Genomic DNA, 19,255 nt, shown 5'->3' with positions numbered 1-19,255 from the left:
AGGCCCAGAGTCTCGTTTGGTGGGTTCTCTACTAAGGAAGAAGCCTTCTCATGAATCTGGGCCTCTGGGATATCCAAGCTGTGCTGGTGTCGCTGAGAATCCCCTGCTTGAAGGCCCTGATCCAGTGTCACAAAATCAATTCATGTGTTCACTTCCCTTGGCCAGCTGTATTAGCAAAGTCAAGATATTGCTGGGACATTAATGCTGCTTTGAATGTGCGGTAGGCAGCTCATTGGGGATCTTCATTTAAGCCTCCTGGTTTTGCTCACTGCCTTGGATTGCAAAAGCAAGGAGGATACCAAAAGCTTGGCAGGGCAGAATGGCTGGCTGTGTTTGGCTTGGTGGGCCGCAAGTTACACTGGCCTAGTTCAGGGGATAGCTCTCATGCATAATGCCCCTTATATGTGCTGCTTGATGATGAGGGAGGATAGGGTACGGTCCTGGCAGAGGGCAGCTAAACCAGCACCATCTCCTGTGGGTAACTGAGAAGAAGCAGTGTGAGGAGGGAATATTGGTGCCTTCATTCTCAATGGGTGAAAGTCATGGCATCTTCTGGAATTGATAACTGGGAGGTAAGAGAACCCAGGGACGTGGGTGGTGCTGTGGGTTAAACCACAGAGCCTAGGGCTTGCTGATCAGAAGGTCGCAACGGGGTGAGCTCTCGTTGCTCGGTCCCTGCTCCTGCCAACCTAGCAGTTTGAAAGCACGAAGTGCAAGTAGATAAATAGGTACCACTCCAACGGGAAGTGACTTAGTCATGCTGGCCACATGACCCGGAAGCTGTACACCGGCTCCCTCGGCCAGTAAAGCGAGTTGAGTGCCACAACCCCAGAGTCGTCTGCGACTGGACCTAACAGTCAGGGGTCCCTTTACCTTTGAGAGAACCCAAATGTACTTGTGCACCCAGTTCATTGTGAACCTCTTAGCCTCCTTGCCACAGGACATTGCGATGGATAAATTTACATAAATACAGTGGTACCTCGGGTTAAGTACCGTATTTTTCGCCCTATAGGACGCACTTTCCCCCCTCCAAAAATGAAGGGGAAATGTGTGTGCGTCCCATGGGGCGAATGCAGGCTTTCGCTGAGCCTGGAGAGCGAGAGGGGTCAGTGCACACCGACCCCTCTCGCTCTCCAGGCTTCAGGCAGTTATGCGCAAGCCGTGGGAGAGGTGTGTGACTTCACGCAGCTCTCCCACGGCTTGCGGAGAGCTGCCTGCACCCAGAAGCCTGGGGCGCGCTGAGCTCAGCACGCCCGAGGCTTCGAGCTTCGTGCAGCTCTCCGCAAGCCATGGGAGAGCCGCGCCAAGTTGGGACCCACGGCTAGCGGATAGCAGCCTGTTCTGGGGGCTGGGGTTGGGAGAAGCTCGGGCTTCCCCCGCCCCAGCCCTGCGCCTGGGGGGGAAAATAATTTCCCCCCTTTATTTCCCCCCCAAAAAACTAGGTGCGCCCTATGGGCCGGTGCGCCCTATGGGGCGAAAAATACGGTACTTAATTTGTTCCGGAGGTCCGTTCTTAACCTGAAACTGTTCTTAACCTGAAGCACCACTTTAGCTAATGGGTCCTCCTGCTGCTGCCGCCCCGCCGGAGCACGATTTCTGTTCTCATCCTGAAGCAAAGTTCTTAATCTGAAGCACTATTTCTGGGTTAGCCGAGTCTGTAACCTGAAGCGTATGTAACCTGAAGCGTATGTAACTCGAGGTACCACTGTACATGAATTTAAAAGATACCATGGTTCTTGCAGAGGATGTGCATGGTCATCTGTAAAGGTAAAGGTAAAGGTACCTCTGCCCGTATGGGCCAGTCTTGACAGACTCTGGGGTTGTGCGCCCATCTCACTTAAGAGGCCAGGGGCCAGCGCTGTCCGGAGACACTTCCGGGTCACGTGGCCAGCGTGACATCGCTGCTCTGGCGAGCCAGAGCCGCACACGGAAACGCCGTTTACCTTCCCGCTGGTAAGCGGTCCCTATTTATCTACTTGCACCCGGAGGTGCTTTCGAACTGCTAGGTTGGCAGGCGCTGGGACCGAGCAGCGGGAGCGCACCCCGCCGCAGAGATTTGAACCGCCGACCTTTCGATCGGCAAGCCCTAGGCGCTGAGGTTTTAACCCACAGCGCCACCTGCGTCCCTTATGGTCATCTGTATGTTGTCATAAAGAAAATAAAACTTAAGAAGTCTGATGCATGGTATCCCAAGGCCTGTTCGAAGGAAGCCAAATGCATACATGCAAGCACATGTGATTGAGTATGCTCGCATATCTGCATATGCACATTTTGCAAGCATATTTTATTCTGCTGCTTCTGGTTATGAGAACACACGTCAGTCTTGCAATTCCAGCTTCAGGGGCACTTTCCCTCTGAGCGGCAGATGCTTGGGGCAGATGCTTTGGGAAGTTGGTTGCCTTTTCTTCCTCCCTCTATGAACTTCCGGGGGTGTTTGGTCTAATCCTGCCGGGCTTTTCTTATCCCGAGATGGTTTCAGTTACCGGGGAGCTGCTGATTTTCTTGGTGGCACCTTGCTGGCTTTCCACAGCGAGAATGCTGAGCTGCATAGACAATTATCTAGGCCTTTTTTTCATGAGCCTCGAATGCCTGTGGCCTTTCTTTTGAGGGAGCTGATATGAGGCAGGCTCAGCTCCTGTGCTTCGTTTTCCCCGCTGGTTGGCTACTAAAGTGGAATGAGAAGTGTGTTTTCTTTTGAGTTAAACAAATTTGGATAGTGACATCAAGAAGTGAAACCCAGAAGGCCTGGTGGGGTAAGCTGATGCTCTTCCTAAGAAGCCCTGCTTTGAAGTCTGGTGGGGCCACACCTTGCTTGGTAAATGCAGGTGACGTCCTTTTCCAGGTAACTTACTCTTCATTCATTACTAGTGGTCACGAAGTGACGTGTGTGCCGCCTCAGAAGCGTGGGAGGAACCTGCTGCTTCTGGATAAAGAATTGGGCAAACAATTCAGGCTGTTGATGGAGTCGCAGAGCGTCTTGTTTTCATTTTCCCGGGCAGAAGCTCGGACACTCCCCATGTCAGTGCCGGTGGAGGGGTCTTTGCATGCATTCCCCCCCCCCTTTTCTTTTTCCAAAGATTTTTAACATATATACATAATAACCAAAATCCCAATGATTCCTTCACATAAAATATACAGTGGTGCCTCGCAAGATGAAATTAATCCGTTCCGTGAGGCTCTTCGTATAGTGGTTTTTTCGTCTTGCGAAGCAAGCCCATTGACAGCTTAGCGGATTAGCGCTATTAGCGGTTTAGCGGCTTTTAGCGATCAGCTGTTAAGCGGCTTATCAGCGGATCAGCTGTTAAGCGGCTTAGCGGCTTAGGAAAAGGGGGGGGAAAGGGGGAAAAACCCCGCAGGAACTCGCAAGACATTTTCGTCTTGCAAAGCAAGCCCATAGGGAAATTCGTTTTGCGAAGCGCCTCCAAAACGGAAAACCCTTTCGTCTAGCGGGTTTTCCGTCTTGCGAGGTGTTCATCTTGCGGGGCACCACTGTAATATCTAAATTAGAATAGCTGCATAATTATACACTTAATTAGAAAACCCACCACCCACCCTCTACTTCCCTCCACAGCAATTCAACTTCTTTATATTTCTTTCTACCTTTCCCCCCTTTGCATTCTATAATAAATTATTTTTGTTAAATTCTGATTTTTCCTTCTTTATTGGTTTTGCTAGCATCCCCCCCCTTTAATGCACGTGCAAAAGATTTTTGCTTCAATTGGGGGGGGGGGAGCCAACGCTTTTTCTCCCTTGTCAAAGCCTGCCTACCCTCAAGTGATGTGCTGGGGGAATAAGAACATAGGAAGATCCTACTGGATCTGGCCAATGGCCCTTCTAGTCCAGCATCCTGTTCTCACAGAGGCCAGCCAGGTGTCTCTGGATCCGAGCTCAAGAGCAACTCTCCCCTCCTGCGATTTCAAGCAACTGGTATTCAGAAGCATTGCTGCTGCCTCCGGCTGCTGCATCCTGCTGGTGGATGTGGCTGAAGTCAGTGGGGGGGGGGCTTGTTTGTTTGTGGCTTTTTTTTTTACCCCAAAAGGGTTCTGTATGGAAAACCTCATCACCAAGACGATCCCTGCCCTCAGGCTCACCATCTAAACAAGACAATGGCACACGAATTAAAAGGGATGGGGAGGAGGAGGGGAAAGCCTGTTTAAGCACAAATTCCTCAAGTTACATTTCTTATATAATCCAAGCATATATTTCAGCTTTGATTCATTAATTAAATTTATTTCATAATATTTATGCGACACGTGATCACAATAAATAAATAAATAACCCCTGCAACCTCGAAGCGGTTTACAAAAAGGATAGAACGATGAAATTATCACTAAGAAAAAATAAGACAGCAATCATTTAAGGCTTTCGAAAGGCTAAAATAACGATAGACTGGAAACACATTAAAACTTTCACCCACCCACTGCCTATATATGTGAGTAGGCTTGTCTAAACAAAAAATGTTTCCAGCAGGCGAAGGAAAGCGTACAGCAAAGGCGCTATCAATAGGCAAGGAGTTCCGAAGTGTCGGTGCTGCCACACTAAAGGACCGAGTTCTTACAAATGAGGAGCAGGTATTCTGTGGTATGTGTAACAGTGCCAATTCCAGCAGGTTCTGGCTGCCTAGAAGAGCCTCCAGCTCTTTGCATGTGTCAGTGGCTATTCTGGCTGCCTTGGCTGCTTGAGAAAGAGCAGTCCCTTTTGGAAGCAGTCCCCCTATAGGATGTGGAGCAGAGATGACCACAATGCCCAGGCCAGGCAATACAGGGCAGCTGCTGCCACCCACATCTCTCTGCCTCCCTCTTCTTCTGCACCCAGAACTGACTGTCCTGGTCTCGTGGGTTACCCAAGAGGCAAGGTCCAAGTCTGGTCTGTGGTCAAAGGTGCAACGTGGAGGCAGTCCGTAGTAGCTGAATCAGGGTGCAGGGCAGGGAGTCGGGTGAAGTCAGGAACAGGCATGCAAGCAGGGAGCCAGGGCAGGTCAGGAGCTCTGGCAGAAAAGCAGGACAGGGTTCAGGCAGGAACTAGCAACCAACAATGTTGCTCCCGTAACTTGGGACTGGGGCAGGCCGGCTTTTATCTGCCCCGAGGCATAGGACGGCCCCGATCCTCTGGTGACTCGCCTCTCCTGGCCTGGAGGCGAGCACTCCTCCTGCGGGAACTTAGTTTCCTCCACCTCTCTGCCCTGAGCCTCTGCAGCTCAGGAGAGGCTGGAGGGTTACCGGACCTAGAGGCAACCTCAGCTTCCTCTGATGGGGCCGAGAGTGGAGCACCTGCAGGCAATGGGTCCTCCATCACCTCAGGAGCCAGAGCAGACTCAGCTGGTGTCTGCACCTGAGGACCCAGCACAGGTGAGGACCCTTCAGGCTCATGCCCCAGCCCCAGCTCAGCTGGTTCTGGAGGTGGGGAATCCTGTGCAGGCTGGGATTCTTCAGGTTCAGTCTCTGAGTCCGAATCCCAGGCCATCACACTGACTGAATGGAGAAGGATCCCTTGGCAGAAGACTTCCCCTCCCTCCCCAGCTCCTCCTCCTCCCATTGCCCCTTTGGGTTTGGCCCCATATCCAACCTCCTCTTCCCCACACCTCCAGGCTTCCACTGCCTGCATGAAATTGGGCCAAGAGGGGCAGGTCACCCTTCCATCCCTGCTCTAGTCCATAAGGACAGAAGCCCTGCGCGGGCAACAGCCCAGTTAGTCTGGGCATTCTGTTTGTTGCCATGGGCAGGCAAGTGTTCCTGCATTGCGGGGGGTTGGCCTAGATGACCCTTAGGGTCCCTTCCAACTCTACAGTTCTCTGATTCTATGAACCTGATTCCAAGGCATGGAGGAGATGGCGGCCACCCACGGTTGCTGCTCCCAAGTTCCCAGTGGGAAGAATGATCATTCCCTTTCTAGACCAGAATGCAGAATCCAGGCATTTTTTCCCTGTGCTTTTCAATCCCTTTTCAAATTCTGGTTTCCAATTGGTAAGGACATCCTGCACCTAAAAGCATTTCTGGTCCTTGCCCAACTTTCTTTTCCTTTGTGGAGGGAGACTCTGCACGATCCCTGAGCAGCTTCTTCCATTGCAGAAGTGCTCTTAAATTTCTTTACCCTCTGCTGTTTTAATACTCTTCATTTGGATCCCTGCGATGCTTCTTGCTTTATCCTCGGTTCCGAGGAAAAGGCTGCTTTCTTTGAGAAACCTTTAAAATAACCCTGCGGTCACTAACGAGAGCACTCCTTCAGTCTTGGCTAAACAAAGTCCAGGTCTGCTTTGTCTTCTGTGGCCTTATCGTCCTCCTCTTTCTCTGCATCTTTCCAGCCTAGCCTCCTTTAACTCTGGTACCCAACTCAGTGCTGCTGGCCTTTCTCCATAGGCCTGCTAATTGCGACCAGCAGCGGCTGATGAACCTCTGAAGTTGCATTTAGATAGACTTGCTGGTCCAGCTGGCCCAGGGCTCCCCAGTCTGGCTTGCAGTGACTGCCCATGGTCTCCAGCAGAGGCTCTCTCTCCATCCTTTTTCTTGAGTTCCTTGGAAAGGAAGCTGCCAGGGTTGGAACTTGATTTTCTGCATGCAGAGCATGACCTCTACCACTCCAGTTACAGAACACCGCCTGGGGTGCTGGAAACGGGGCTTTGGCCATTAAGAACCGTGGTGATTTATATCAGTTTAACAACCTTCCTCGCTTCCCAGGGAACACTGGGAATTGCAGGACTGTTTGCGGGGGAGGGCTAGGTATCTCTAACAGACCTCTCTGCGCCCTGTCAAGTTACAGGAAGCAAGGATGGCCACCAACCTAGATTGTTGTTGTTGGTGTTGAGTTGTTTAGTCGTTTAGTGGTGTCCGATTCTTCGTGACCCCCTGGACCAGAGCATGCCAGCTACTCCTGTCTTCCACTGCCTCCCGCAGTTTGGCCAAACTCATGCTGGTAGCTTCGAGAACACTGTCCCACCATCTCATCCTCTGTCGTCCCCTTCCCCTTGTGCCCTCCATCTTTCCCAACACCAGCGTCTTTTCCAGGGAGTCTTCTCTTCTCATGAGGTGGCCAAAGTCTTGGAGCCTCAGCTTCAGGATCTGTCCTTCCAGTGAGCAATCAGGGCTGATTTCCTTGAGAATGGATAGGATAGATGGCTTTAAAAGAGGATTAGACAAATTTGTGGACGAGAAGACTATCATTGGCTACTAGTCAAGATGGCTGTGGTCTGCCTCTACAGTTGGAGGCAGCAATGATTCTGAATACCGGCTGCTGGAAGCCACAGGAAGGGAGAGGGATCCTGCCCACAAGCATCCTGCTGGCCACTGTGAGGATGCTGGACTACATAGGCCATTGGCCTGATCTAGCACAGATCTTATTGTGCTCTTACAGGTCCCTGAATTGTTTGGGTGTGGGAAGAGCTGTGCTAGTCAAACTGCCATAAAACCAGTATAGGTTTAAAGTGAAGTTTAGCTTGTGCCTTAAATCATTCATGGAAGTGCTATGCTAATCTCTCCCCACTTCTCCAACCTGTACTCATGCTTGATTCTTCTTCCCAGTCTGCAGCGCTTCAGTAAGCCCCTCTTACATAATGCCCTGTCTGCTATCTGCCCACTTCCATTCTTCTTTTGAAACTCATGGAAGCTTCAGTGGGAAACGGCCTGTCCTCCCTGACATCTGGGAGAGCTTGCAAAATATTTAGCTTGCACCGTTTGATGCTACTGTTGTTTGTCTTGGTGCATTTTTCACATAAATTGCTAATTTCAGCCAGCAGTTGTCAATAAACTAAACGGCGACCTCCACGTCTTGCAGGGTCAGAGGCTATAAATATCTCCAGCCTGCAGCTGTAAAAACCAAAATGGTCTCTGGAGTTGTGCGGCGGTCCCTGCTACTACAAAAGAGCATGGAGTTCCTAGAAAGCAGGAATGTCCCTGACCTCAGAAACAATGCAGCCAGAGGAATTGCATCAGGCTGGACTGAGCAGACAGGACACTTCTTCCTGCCATCTCTCTTAGCAGCAGGAAAGCACCTCTGAAGGCAGTTCACCTTGTTGTTCTGCTTCAGTTGCCCATCCTCACTGGCCTTTCCTGCCATGCAAACATTCTGATCTGTATGGTTTTAAGTCTGCAACTGTTTTTTGGCATCTGCATAAGGCAGAACTTGGGAGCTGGAGTCCAGGATGCTGAGAACAGACGGACCCAGATTTCAGTGTGGGATCCAGTGTTTCGTCCTTAAGTTGTTGCTTCATTTGTGGGGAAACGACTGGATTCCATCCGGAACGGAAACCCACTGTTTTGACACTGGTCACAATTGTGATCTCTCTCTCCCCCCCCCCCCCCAAAGTATGGGCTGATATGGAAGTCATGGTGGTTAATGGAATGTGGTTGGACAGGAGTCACCTGGACCAACTAACTAATTGCATTGTTGTCAAGGGACACGATTCCCTCCCTCTATTGCATCACTTCTGGGTCCGTTTGAAAAGTTTCATGTTGTTTATTTTGAGCTCCCGGTGTGCCACAAAAATGCAAGAGCGCCCATGTTGCAAGCACCAGCAGGAACTCGCCAATTTTGTCAATGTTTCTTTTCCTAATGGCTCCTTGACTTCTGTGTTCTCTCCCACCATGGCGTGCGTCCCTCCAGATTTTAGAACTTGACTCTTGTGATATGCAGCCCTGATTTATTATTATTTTTTAATCCCTTCTGCCACAAGCACACACACCCATCACAACAATGTGCATTTTTCCAGATTAAAATAACCATGCAGCCTAGCTGTTGACTGGGTGCATTTCATAGAGTGGAGTGGAAGGAGCTTGGGGAATTCATGCTACGGTTCAGCTTGGTCTGTCTGTCTGTCTCTCTCCCCCCCCCCACGCAATCTTCTGCTACAAGCATATCTTGGGTGGCAAGTAGCAATTGGGGAAATTTCCCACTGATGCTTGCACACTTTTTTGGAGGAGCTTCCAATATGTCAGATTTCAATTATGCCCCCCCCTCTCTTTCTCTTCTCACTCTCTCTTTCTCTTTTTCATTAATCACAGCAGCCTTCTTGTTGGCAGCCAGTGGCGCGAGTTAACTGTGGAAATTTCTATTGCTTTCCTTGGCCACAGCCTGCTTCCTGAGCAGTGCGTGCTTTGTCCCAGGTGTGCCATTCTGGCCTTTGAAAGTGTGTCAAGGCATGTGCAGCGGTGGGGACCCCCGGGAACCGGCACTTAAAGCCCCATCAAAAGCCCAAGTGCCGACACAGCAGTAAAGCATGGACAAGTGCTTTGATCCTGAGCTCGGAGGTGCGCTTCTGTGCACTCACACACAGAAGCAGCTGACACTTGCCAAGTGGTGGCTTGTCATGGGGACATCTGAACTGCCCTGCCACACCCCAGGGAGAGTCTTGCCACGCTTTTAAAGGGCTGCCACATGGAAGGTGGAACAAGCCTGTTTTCTGCTGCTCTGGAAGGTAGGTCCCAAACCGATAAATTCAAATTATGAGAAAGGAGATTCCGACTAAACTTTAGGAAGAACATTCTGATGGTAAGAGCTGTTTGAGAGTGGAAGGTGGTAGACTCTCCTTCCTTGGAGGTTTTTAAGCAGAGGTTTGATGGCCACCTGTCATGGATGCTCTAGTTGAGGAGGCTGGGGGCTAGATCACCCCTGCATGTTTCTTCCAATTCTACAGTTCTATGATTCTAAGTTATAAAGGTTGCAGAATTCAGGGGTGTTCCCCCTGGCTACAGAATTTGGAATGCCAAGGTACACAAGTTTTTGAATTGTTAGCACTGAATACCCCTGCCCACCCTGAGCCAGGATCAATTGATACGACTATCTGCGTTCTCCAGGGGTCAGTGGGGTACCTGGGCTCTGCAAGGAGTTGCGGATGCTGCCCAGCACAGACCTGGTGGAGGACTTACTTATAGACTGCCACTCTGCCGAAGGAGCCCAAAGACGTACGACGCAGGGAGACGGTCACCAATCAAGCAGCAAAGCTCAGTTAAATCAAAATTCTATGCAGTTCTGTTCTCAGGCAGAAATCCAGAGTCTTCTTAAGATTCTTTTCAGTACTTTTCAGGGCAACACAAACAGACAGCTTACCAAGTGGTTTCATGTACCTTGAGGTAAGCTGCCCCTTTGTAAATCTTGCTCACGTTCGCTGTGTTTGTGTGGGCAGCAGGCAAACATGTGTGCTGCCTTTTGTGATAGTTTTATTTTTTTTATTTTTTTTTAAATGATATTTATTAAGATTTTTCAACAAGAAAAAAGGTTACAGAAATAGTAAAGAAAGAATACAAAAAATGCAAAACTAAAAACTAAAAAAAATAAAGAAAAATAAAAACCGTTAAAAATAGATCCCTCTTTCTCTTATCTTACCACTCATTTACTTATTTTCATGACTTCCTCATGACTTTTTTGTGTTCCATTTAATAATTAGTTCGGCAAATCCCTACCCTCTTTGTTTACCCTTAATTTCTTATCTTCACATATTATAACTTCAAATTTTCATCTAGTATCAATCCATTTTTACATATTCCTTTTGCCTTATTGCTAAAACCACTTCCTTTCATTCCAACATCATTAACATTCAATAATTTTGAAACAGAAAACAGAAACTTTTGTGATAGTTTTAACTCCAAAGAGCAGCATAGCAATTCTGAACACATCTCTTCATTGTGTGCTTTTAGCCCTTAGGAGGCAGGTTTATGCAAACATTTTGGAGAGGTAGCCCGCCATTAGGCCCGGTTAGCATTGTCAGTTTATTTCCCCCCTCCGGGCATGTGCTGGTGCAGGCTTGCTCCTTTTATAAGTGTTAAATAAGTCTCCAGCAAATATCTTTGGGAATGGGTGGGGGTGGGGTGGGGGTGAATGTCTTTTCCTAAATAAACACGCTTGTAAAACGCACAGGAATATGTAACGCTCAGAGTTTATGTAAGCGCATCTCATGGTTTTGCTCAGCATTTTATAAGGATTGGCAGATATGGCAGTGTAAGGGTTTAGTCAGTTGAGTGGTCCAGAGCAGAATATTAAGAAGGAAGACCACCCCCACCCCCCGCCCAAGATAACCTTCCTTGGAAAGCATCTTACACAGAACATAGAAAAAACTCCTGTTTTTCATGGACACCAACAGATCCAGCAGTACCCTGAATGGGATGTCTGAACATGACTTGATTAGATTTGGGTACCGGTGTGCCAAATCAGATGTCAAGTATGGCCTTGGTCAACCAGATGGATGACCTTCTCTTGAGAACGGGACAACCTTGCTCCTCCTCCTTGATCTCTCTGTGGCTTTTGATACTATGGACCCATGGTCTCCTCCTAGAGATGCTTTGTTGGAATTGGGGCAGTCTGTTACAGTGGTCCTACTGAGTCCAGAGAGTGCCATTGAGAGAGTGCTGTTTGGCACCCTGGCAGTTATGCTATGGCAAGAACGTAAATGGCATTTCTGTGCGCTCTGTGTTCCATTGCGCTAGAAGCGGTTTAGTCATGCTGGCCACATGACCTGGAAAGCTGTCTGCGGACAAATGCCAGCTCCCCCAGCCTGAAGCGAGATGAGTGCTGCACCCCGTAGTCGCCTTTGACTGGACTTAACTGTCCAGGGTACTTTAATTTTTACCTTTTTACCTATCTCAAGAGACAACGGAGGCGGTGAAGTCAAACTGTTGCTTTATCAGCACCAAAGTGACCTCCCTGGGGTGTAAGCCTGAGCAGTGTGTCTGGAGTTCCTGGGCTGCCCAGACAACAAGAGCTCTTGGCCTCACTGATGTGGTCCAAAGGAAAGCAGAGCAATATGTGAGGCACTAGTTTGGCTTCAGGAGTCTCCAGAAGGAGACACACAAAGCACCATCCAGCCGTCTTAGGGACTCCACTCTGGATTTCTGTAGGGTTGACCCCTGAGCCTTTTTTCTCCCAAAGAGAGAGGCAGCAGAGGCTTAGGATCAGAGTTTTCCTTCTCCTAGATGGGCTCCCTTCCCAAGTGGAGGAGCCCCATCTGTCCCTCACTTTACTCAATAGCATGTGCAGAAATTGCCTTCTTGACTGCTGGACCCACTCTTGGTCTCATCCACTCAATCCTCCTGTGATGGCCTGGGAATCCGATTCAGAGGCTGAACCGGAGGAATCCCAGCCTGCACAGGAGTCCCCGCCTCCAGGGCCGGCTGAGCTGGGGCAGGGCCTTGATTCTGAAGCGCCTGCACCTGTGCCGGATCCTCAGGAGCAGGCACCAGGTGAATCCACTCTGGCTCCAGAGGTGGTTGAGGACTCAGTGCCTGCAGGTGAGCCTCCCCCTGGGTCCAGTAACCCTTCAGCCTCTCCTGAGCTGCAGAGGCTCAGGGCAGAGAGGCGAAGGGAACTGGTTTCTCCCAGGAGGAGTGCTCACCTTAAGGCCAGGAGAGGCGGGTCTCCTGGGGGCCGGGACTGCCCCTGGCCTCAGAGAAGATAAAGGCCAGTCAGCCCAGTCCCAGGTTGCGGGAGCAACATTGTTGATGAGCTGTTTCGGCCAGCACCCAGTCCTGTTTCCCTCAGAGTTCCTGTCCTTGCCCGGCTTCTCGCTGTGGACCCCGCTTCGCCCGAGGAGGACTGTCTGCCGACCCTCAACTCAGGTCCTGGACCTCGCCCCACGGTAACCTCCCCCCTGGACCAGCACACCTCCAGAGCCTGTCTTTGCATGCAGGAGACATTCATAACTCACCAAGGGTTGTGAGAGCCATCGACCACCTGGTTTAGCCAGACAAAGCCGTTCCTGGGATGTGGCCGTTGTCACGTGCTGATAGCTTCTAAGAGCCACAGGTGAGAGCTGAGTGCAGGGTAGGGACCAAAGGTGGACAAACTCCTCCAGAAGGAGCACAATGTGTCCTCCACCAGAGGTCCTAGCCCTCCCCTAACACCCCATATGCTCCACCAGGCTCTTAAGGGCTTGCCTTTCCTCATCCCCTGTCCCCCACCCCTGCAAAATCAGGTGCGTACTGTCAGGCCCGGAGCTCTGAAGACAGATAACTGGGACGACAGGTAGTTGGCTGGCAAGTGGGGTCCGCCCTGATGCTAGTAGCTTCCTTTTACTCACAAGATACATTGCTTGGACAGGAGGATCTGAGGAGAAGCTGGTGGAACCCCCTTCTGTCACCTGTCATTTGCTGAGCTAGTAGCTGTGCCTTCTCGCCATTGACCGTAGTGATCCTGCACTGTAGCAAAAATGAAGTTCTCAGCACCCGCTTCTGGCAGTGCAGACTTGGGAACCTGGGTTTGGCTGCCAGATTCCCCCCCCCATTGCCTGCCTTAACGCCCCCCCCCCAATACAAATGCCTATAGCATTTGCACTGTGCTGCCCATCCTCTCTGGCAGTACAGACACAGGGGACAGGTGGTTTTCCCTTTACTGGAACCAGCCCCTCTCTATTTAGCCAGGTGGGAACAAACAAGAGCTGGTGTCCTTTCCTTTCGGCAAAGCCGCGGTCCTTCCTTCCAAGATGCTAATCTTTAAACTTGCTTGGCTTGAGCTCGCAAGCACACAAGCTCTGGCCTTCCTCTCCCGGCCAGGCCCTGCTGCGCTTTCCCCACTCAGTGGGCATTTGGGACGTGTGTCCAACTCGGTGGGGGAGGACGAGATGGCAAAACCTCCTGGGTTGATGGATACAGGTGCTCGGCAGGAATGGTGTGTTGTGTTTTCTGTGGTGTGTTGTGGTGGCAACGCTGCGATGACTGCTGAGGCAGCAGTTTTCTCCAAAGCATCCAGTGTCCCCTCCCCACCCCCAAAAGAAAGCCTTGTGGTCAAGTTGGCGTGCTGGATCCAGTGTCTCTTCCCCTCTGAAGTCCAGCTCTTCTGGTTTTTGTGTTAGCTTTATTAACACGCTGGCCTGCTGCAGGGGTGTATATGAGGCGTTTGGATCCAGACGTGAGCTAAATATTTTTTTGTTTCGTTTTTGGGGCAGGAATTAAAATGCCTTTTTGGGGGATTGTTCTCTGCAGCAGTGGGCAATGTTGGTGGAGGTTTTTGAATTTCCTGCCTTTCTACAGAGCCATTTCCAGAGCAGCATAGTAACCTACGAAGAGCCCTGCAGCTGGATTAGGCCAAAGTTTCAGCATGGCACAGCATCCTGCTCTCACAGTGGCCAGACTGATGCCTACAGGCAGCCCACAAGAAGCATCCAACAGCCCCCCCCCCAAACTGGTGATAGTCAGAGGCGCCCTGCGTCTGACAGTGGAGATTGCCTCCAAACCATAGTTTGCAGTGGGGCAGGTCTGCAAACAATGGTTTGGAGGGAATTCTGGTTAGCAGTACCCATAGCATGTCTGATTGGGAGGGAACATCAGGATATGATTGGAGCAATCAAGGGAAGGGTGGAGGGCATCTGAGCATAAGAGGGCAAGAGACCCGAGGACAGAATCTGCAGCTCGTTTCCAGTTCCTAAACTAGCACGTCCTCACATTGAGTCCTCCAGATGTTTAGGCTACAACTCCTATCAGCCCCAGCCAACATGGATAATGGTTAGGGAAGATGTTGTTTCTAGTCCAGAAAAATCTAGATTGCATTAGGTTAGAGCAGGCTGCTCCGAACCATGGCTTGAGGATGGGTTTTGAAACCAGTGAACTGAGCCACTTGTTTTTCTTTGCACCAGGAGTGTGTCAATTGCAATTTGGAAGCCTCCAGTTCCCTGGTGACATTAAAAGTGTCGTCCACCCCCCCCCCATTTCCAGTTTTAAGATTTAGGGACTACAAGTTAACTGTTTGGAGCTGTCCTGGAAAAGTCATGTTCTCCCCAAAGCAGAGGTGAGACTGGATTCCTTCAGCTTCTTAACTGTGCCTGAATAAACTCGATAGCAAAGCTTTGTTCTTGGCCTAAAACTAATTCCTTCTCAAGAAGAACTGAGTGCTCTTGGAGCACAATTCAGAGAGAGATCCCCTGTGTGGTTTGGGTCTTCTCTTGCTCCTGCAGGGAGGCTTCTCTCTGCTCTCCTTTCCTGCCGTTAATTATGGCTGTGAGCTGCTGGCTCTGTGCTTCCAGGCCTTCTTTTCAGAGGCTTGCAGTCTGCTCACAATGTTCCCCCTGAGCTGGAAACTTGGGAGGAGGGCAGAACTTGTTAAAACTGGAAGGAGGCACATTTGGCCCCCGTACCTCAAGCAGCAATGTTCCATATTGTCAGGGGCTCAGGAGCAGAGGCACAGGGAAGAGAGGAGATGGAGAGCGAAGGGGAATAATCCGAGGGGAGCGTAGGAGAAGAGGACAGTGGACCGAGGGATTCCATGAGCCTCTCCAGCGAATCGGAAGATTCACAGAAGGGGGCGCCAGTGGCCAGGGGTAGGGGGTTCCCAAGGGGAACGCCCCAGGAGCAAGGGGGCAGCAGGGACTCCCAGAGCAGTAGCTGGAAATCAGGACCAGCTTCCCCACCAGAGCAGAGTGGGGGGGGGGGAAGAGTCCCAAGGATCGGGGCCAGTGCATTCCCCACCAGGGAGAGAAGATAAGGCAGGGCTGACCACGCCTCCATCAGAAAGTCGGACAACGGAGGAGAGGTCAGATCCGGCCAGTGTCCCGGAAGAGGGAAGCAGTGACCGAAGTAGTGTAACGGTTAGGAGAAAGGTCACTGGGCTGGCGCGAGAGGCAAGTTCAAATGTACAGGAGCGCGGGATAGCAGAGAATGAGGATTGGGAACCGGGTCCTAAAGCCCGCCGGAGGGAGGGGGAGGAGCTAAGCGACTCAGCGTCGGAAGAGTCCAGAAAGGGCAATGCCCCAGCGGGCAGGAGGACCCAGAGGAGGAGAGAGCAGCGTAAAAGGTGGAGCAGGGCTAGGATCTTAAACTGGTGTCATAGGGGAGGAGACTCACATGGGACTTCGCCGATCTAGGGTTTAAGACGTAGGGCTGCACGCTGTGGCATTGAAATGGAAACTGAACTTCAATAAAGACTTTTGTACATTACTACAGCCTAGCGTTGGTCCTCTGTGAGCTGGGACCTAGAGGCAGCTCTGACACATATGCTCAGGGTCCAGACTGTTCTCCAGACCATGGCCTGGTGGCCATCTAAGGAAATATATTTTGCTGGTCAACCTGATCCTCCAAGAGGTGGCCAGACTTTGATAATAAAGTCTATCTCATCTAAGAGTTAGGACCTCACAGCTATGGAACCCATGTGTGCAGGTGGCAGGAGGCTTATCAGTTGGGGCTGAGGAGTGATTGTCCTGCTCCAAATCTCCTCTTCTCTCAAGAAACGGATTGGCAGTGGCTCACTGAGATAGCAGCGTGATAAAATTTGCCCGTGACGCATCCGGTGTCTTCTTTCTTCTCCAAGTAGCTGTCAACCCACCAGGATGTCACATACAATGCCTGGAAAAAGATGTGACATTCAAGGCTGATGGTCCTCTGTGCCTTTCACGCCCCCTTAGGAGCAACTTCACATGCCTTGTGAGTGAAACTGGGGGCCGAAAGCCAAAATGGTACCTGTTGGCCATGGGGATGTAGGAATTCTGACAAGCTCCCCCAAGCCAATTATCTCAAGATCTCTCGCAGCAGAGCAAGCTGTTCTTGCATGCTGTTTATTTTATCAGCACCTTCCTGTTCTTCCTTCTCCAGGCAGCTTACGTCCCGTTCCCAATGCAGATCTCCTGCCCAGGCTGCTTGTAGGAGGGGAGCCACTTAGGTTCAGTAGCAGAGCCACGCCACAGACCTTAAAGAGCGTTCCCTGGGCTGTAAAACTGCTCTCCGCCCTCACCCTAATTTGGGGTTAAGTTCCAGGTTTCCTGATTAAATCCACTGGGCTGTTAACCAAACCTGCCTTCTCCTCGAATGCGCTTTGAGGGGCTGCACTGAGGCACAGAAAGTAGGTCAGGCAAGTGTCCGCTAAAGGGCCAGAGCCCGCAACTGGGAAGAGGAAGAGCAACACCGCAGCTGACGGATGGCTCACTCAGGGGCTGTTTTCTTGCTGAGCACTTCCAGCCGTCCGCTGGAAAGCTGCTAACTTCAGAGCAAGTGCAAAATTGCTTTATAGAAAACGATTGACGCAGGCAGAGCCTAATAATGGGCAGGGGCTGCGCGCTCGCTCTTGACGGCTTCTGCGGAGTTAGGGCTGCAAATTGCCTGAGCTAGCAGCCTGAAATGGTATCTCCTTAATAATTATAGTTGCCTTGGGTTTTATTGCTGCATGTACGAGCTGCAGTAATAGAAACATGAAGTGTAATTAAATTTGGGTTTCATAAATGCGTGACATCCCTGGAGGCATCGTATTTATAACAACCGGAATCTGCAGTGCTGTTCCAGTGAAATTCTGCTAATTGCTGCAGAGTCTACCACCTGGGAGCAGAAGGACAGCTCCTGCAGGGCTGGCTTTTGCACCGAGCTGTTCCTCCTTCTCGTCTTGGCTGCTTTGATGCACCAGCTCCCTAAAATCCCGAATTTGGCAGAGGAATTGGGGAAAGGCTGTTCAAGGCTCGCCCGCCCAGCTTTGGAACTTGTCCGGATGAGCTTGATTTGGCGCTACGGACCTGCGATGGTCCAAGACTAAATTTGCCCCCCCCCCATGCTTCTGAATATGTTACATCACAGCAATTTTCTTTCCTTAAAGGTCAGGAGTGTATTATCCTCTGCTAAAGCAGCAGAATAGAATAGAGCCAAAAAGCAAGGAAGAAAATTATGCACCAGGGCAATCCATTTTCCATGGCACAGAAAGCTAAATTCTGCTACTGGTATATTTCGTGAAGATTGACATCAACTGTACCTTTTACTTTTTGTAATTTATTCTGGTTTTGTTCAACCTGGGGGTTGGCAGGAACATCCCCTGCCCCATAGATGCTGGAAATCCTGCTTACTGATTCCTCTGGCCTGTGAGATCTTACTAGGCATTGTTTGCATATGTTTGAGTTCAGGGGCAGAAGCTTGCATTTCTTTTCTTTTTTTAAAAAAAGTCAAATTCTTGGATTGCTGAATTATTCTCTAAATCCCCATGTTCAGTTCTTGAGCTAAGCGCTTACACAATCTTGGAGGACCAACATCTCTGTCAATCGTCACTTTTCTGAAAGGGTTTTTTGCCTTTCTTTTTAAGGGCTGCAGGAGAACACTTACATTTTTGTGGTACAAATTAAGTTAAATTTTGTAATTTTATTTTTTTTAAAGGTACCAGCGTGGGCAGACCATAGTTTTTCAATGTCATTGATTCCGCAGCTACTCATCATGACTCTTGTGCAGTCCCTTTGCATTAGGTACCAATTTCCATGTCAGTCCAAAGGTTGGCAAGGGAGGGAGAGATGACAATTTTCACCCTTTTGATCACTCCCCGGCCCCTGCCTTGATTTTCACCTGGCCCCTTCCAGCAGTTTTAGAAGCCCCTCTTGATTTTGCATTTATTGTCTTTGGCCCAGCCCATTTGCATTTATGAGAACTGCACTTGATGATGGAATACTGGATTTCTAATGGAACGTGGTCAATGCTTGCTTTAGGCCAGGGGGTGGGAATCTTTTCCAGCTCAAGGGCCTCATTCCTTTCTGAGCAACCTCCCGGGGGTGGGGGTGGGGGAAAGCATGGCAGAGTCTCCTGGAGGGGAGTGTAATGAGAACGGTTCTTTTCAAACCACTTACACATTTTCCTGGTTGGTGCAAATGCCATTTGTGAAGGAGAAAGCAACAGTAGAACTCTACTACTCTTGAGTGTTGTGTGGTTTGGTGGAAAAGATCTATTTGGTCAACATTTTTAATGGCCTGCAATAAATTGTTTGGTGTTGGTCTATCTAGGAGCATGAACTGGACTTCTCCCACAGGGAGAATAAATCAGACAATAAATCACGCTAAGCGGTGGCTCCAGAGAAGGGCTGCACCTGGACTCCCCAAAACTCTCACCTCTTCATGAGCAGCACTTGAGCAAACCGGTTGTCTCAGCTCTTCAGGCAACATAACCTGTCGGTTACCTTTCCTTCCAGAGAGCTATGCCTTCTGCCTGAGCGCTACAGAGATGGCCAGCTGCAGCGAGTGTGGGGCGATGCATAATGTTGCACCGGGGAGCCTTGTGTTTCCTTGCCCCAAGGACCAGTGAGAAGGACGGGGGAGCCCAGGTGCCGAGGAAAACAGGATGCTAGACTAGATGGCTCCCTCATGAGATCCAGCAAGGCAGTTCTTATGTTCCTTGAGTGTTCTCTTTCTTTATTTTAGGAAGTACCTTCCAACTCTTTGTTAAAGGTGCTTTGTTCGCAAGGTGTGCTCTGCCCCTTTCACAGTTACTTAGTGTTCTTCCTTTTTTCCTTATCCCATTTCCTTCCTCCCCCCCCCCTTTTGTATCTGATGTTTTCAGGTTCTTAGTGTTTTGGCAGGACTTAGTACCCTTTTAAGAGGGTGCATGTGTCT

General features: G+C 50.1%; 1 protein-coding gene across 2 annotated transcripts in view; it reads left to right on the top strand.

Moving 5' to 3' along the window:
* DIS3L2 (DIS3 like 3'-5' exoribonuclease 2) overlaps positions 1-19,255 on the top strand; it is a 226,622-nt gene that overhangs the window by 67,145 nt on the left and 140,222 nt on the right. The gene's annotated exons all lie outside the window — the stretch shown is intronic.

Source organism: Podarcis cretensis (genome assembly GCF_951804945.1).
Source record: "Podarcis cretensis genome assembly, chromosome: 5".
NCBI lineage: Eukaryota > Metazoa > Chordata > Lepidosauria > Squamata > Lacertidae > Podarcis > Podarcis cretensis.
The sequence above is the reverse complement of the archived record's forward strand: the minus strand, read 5'-3'. Positions and strand labels throughout refer to the sequence as shown.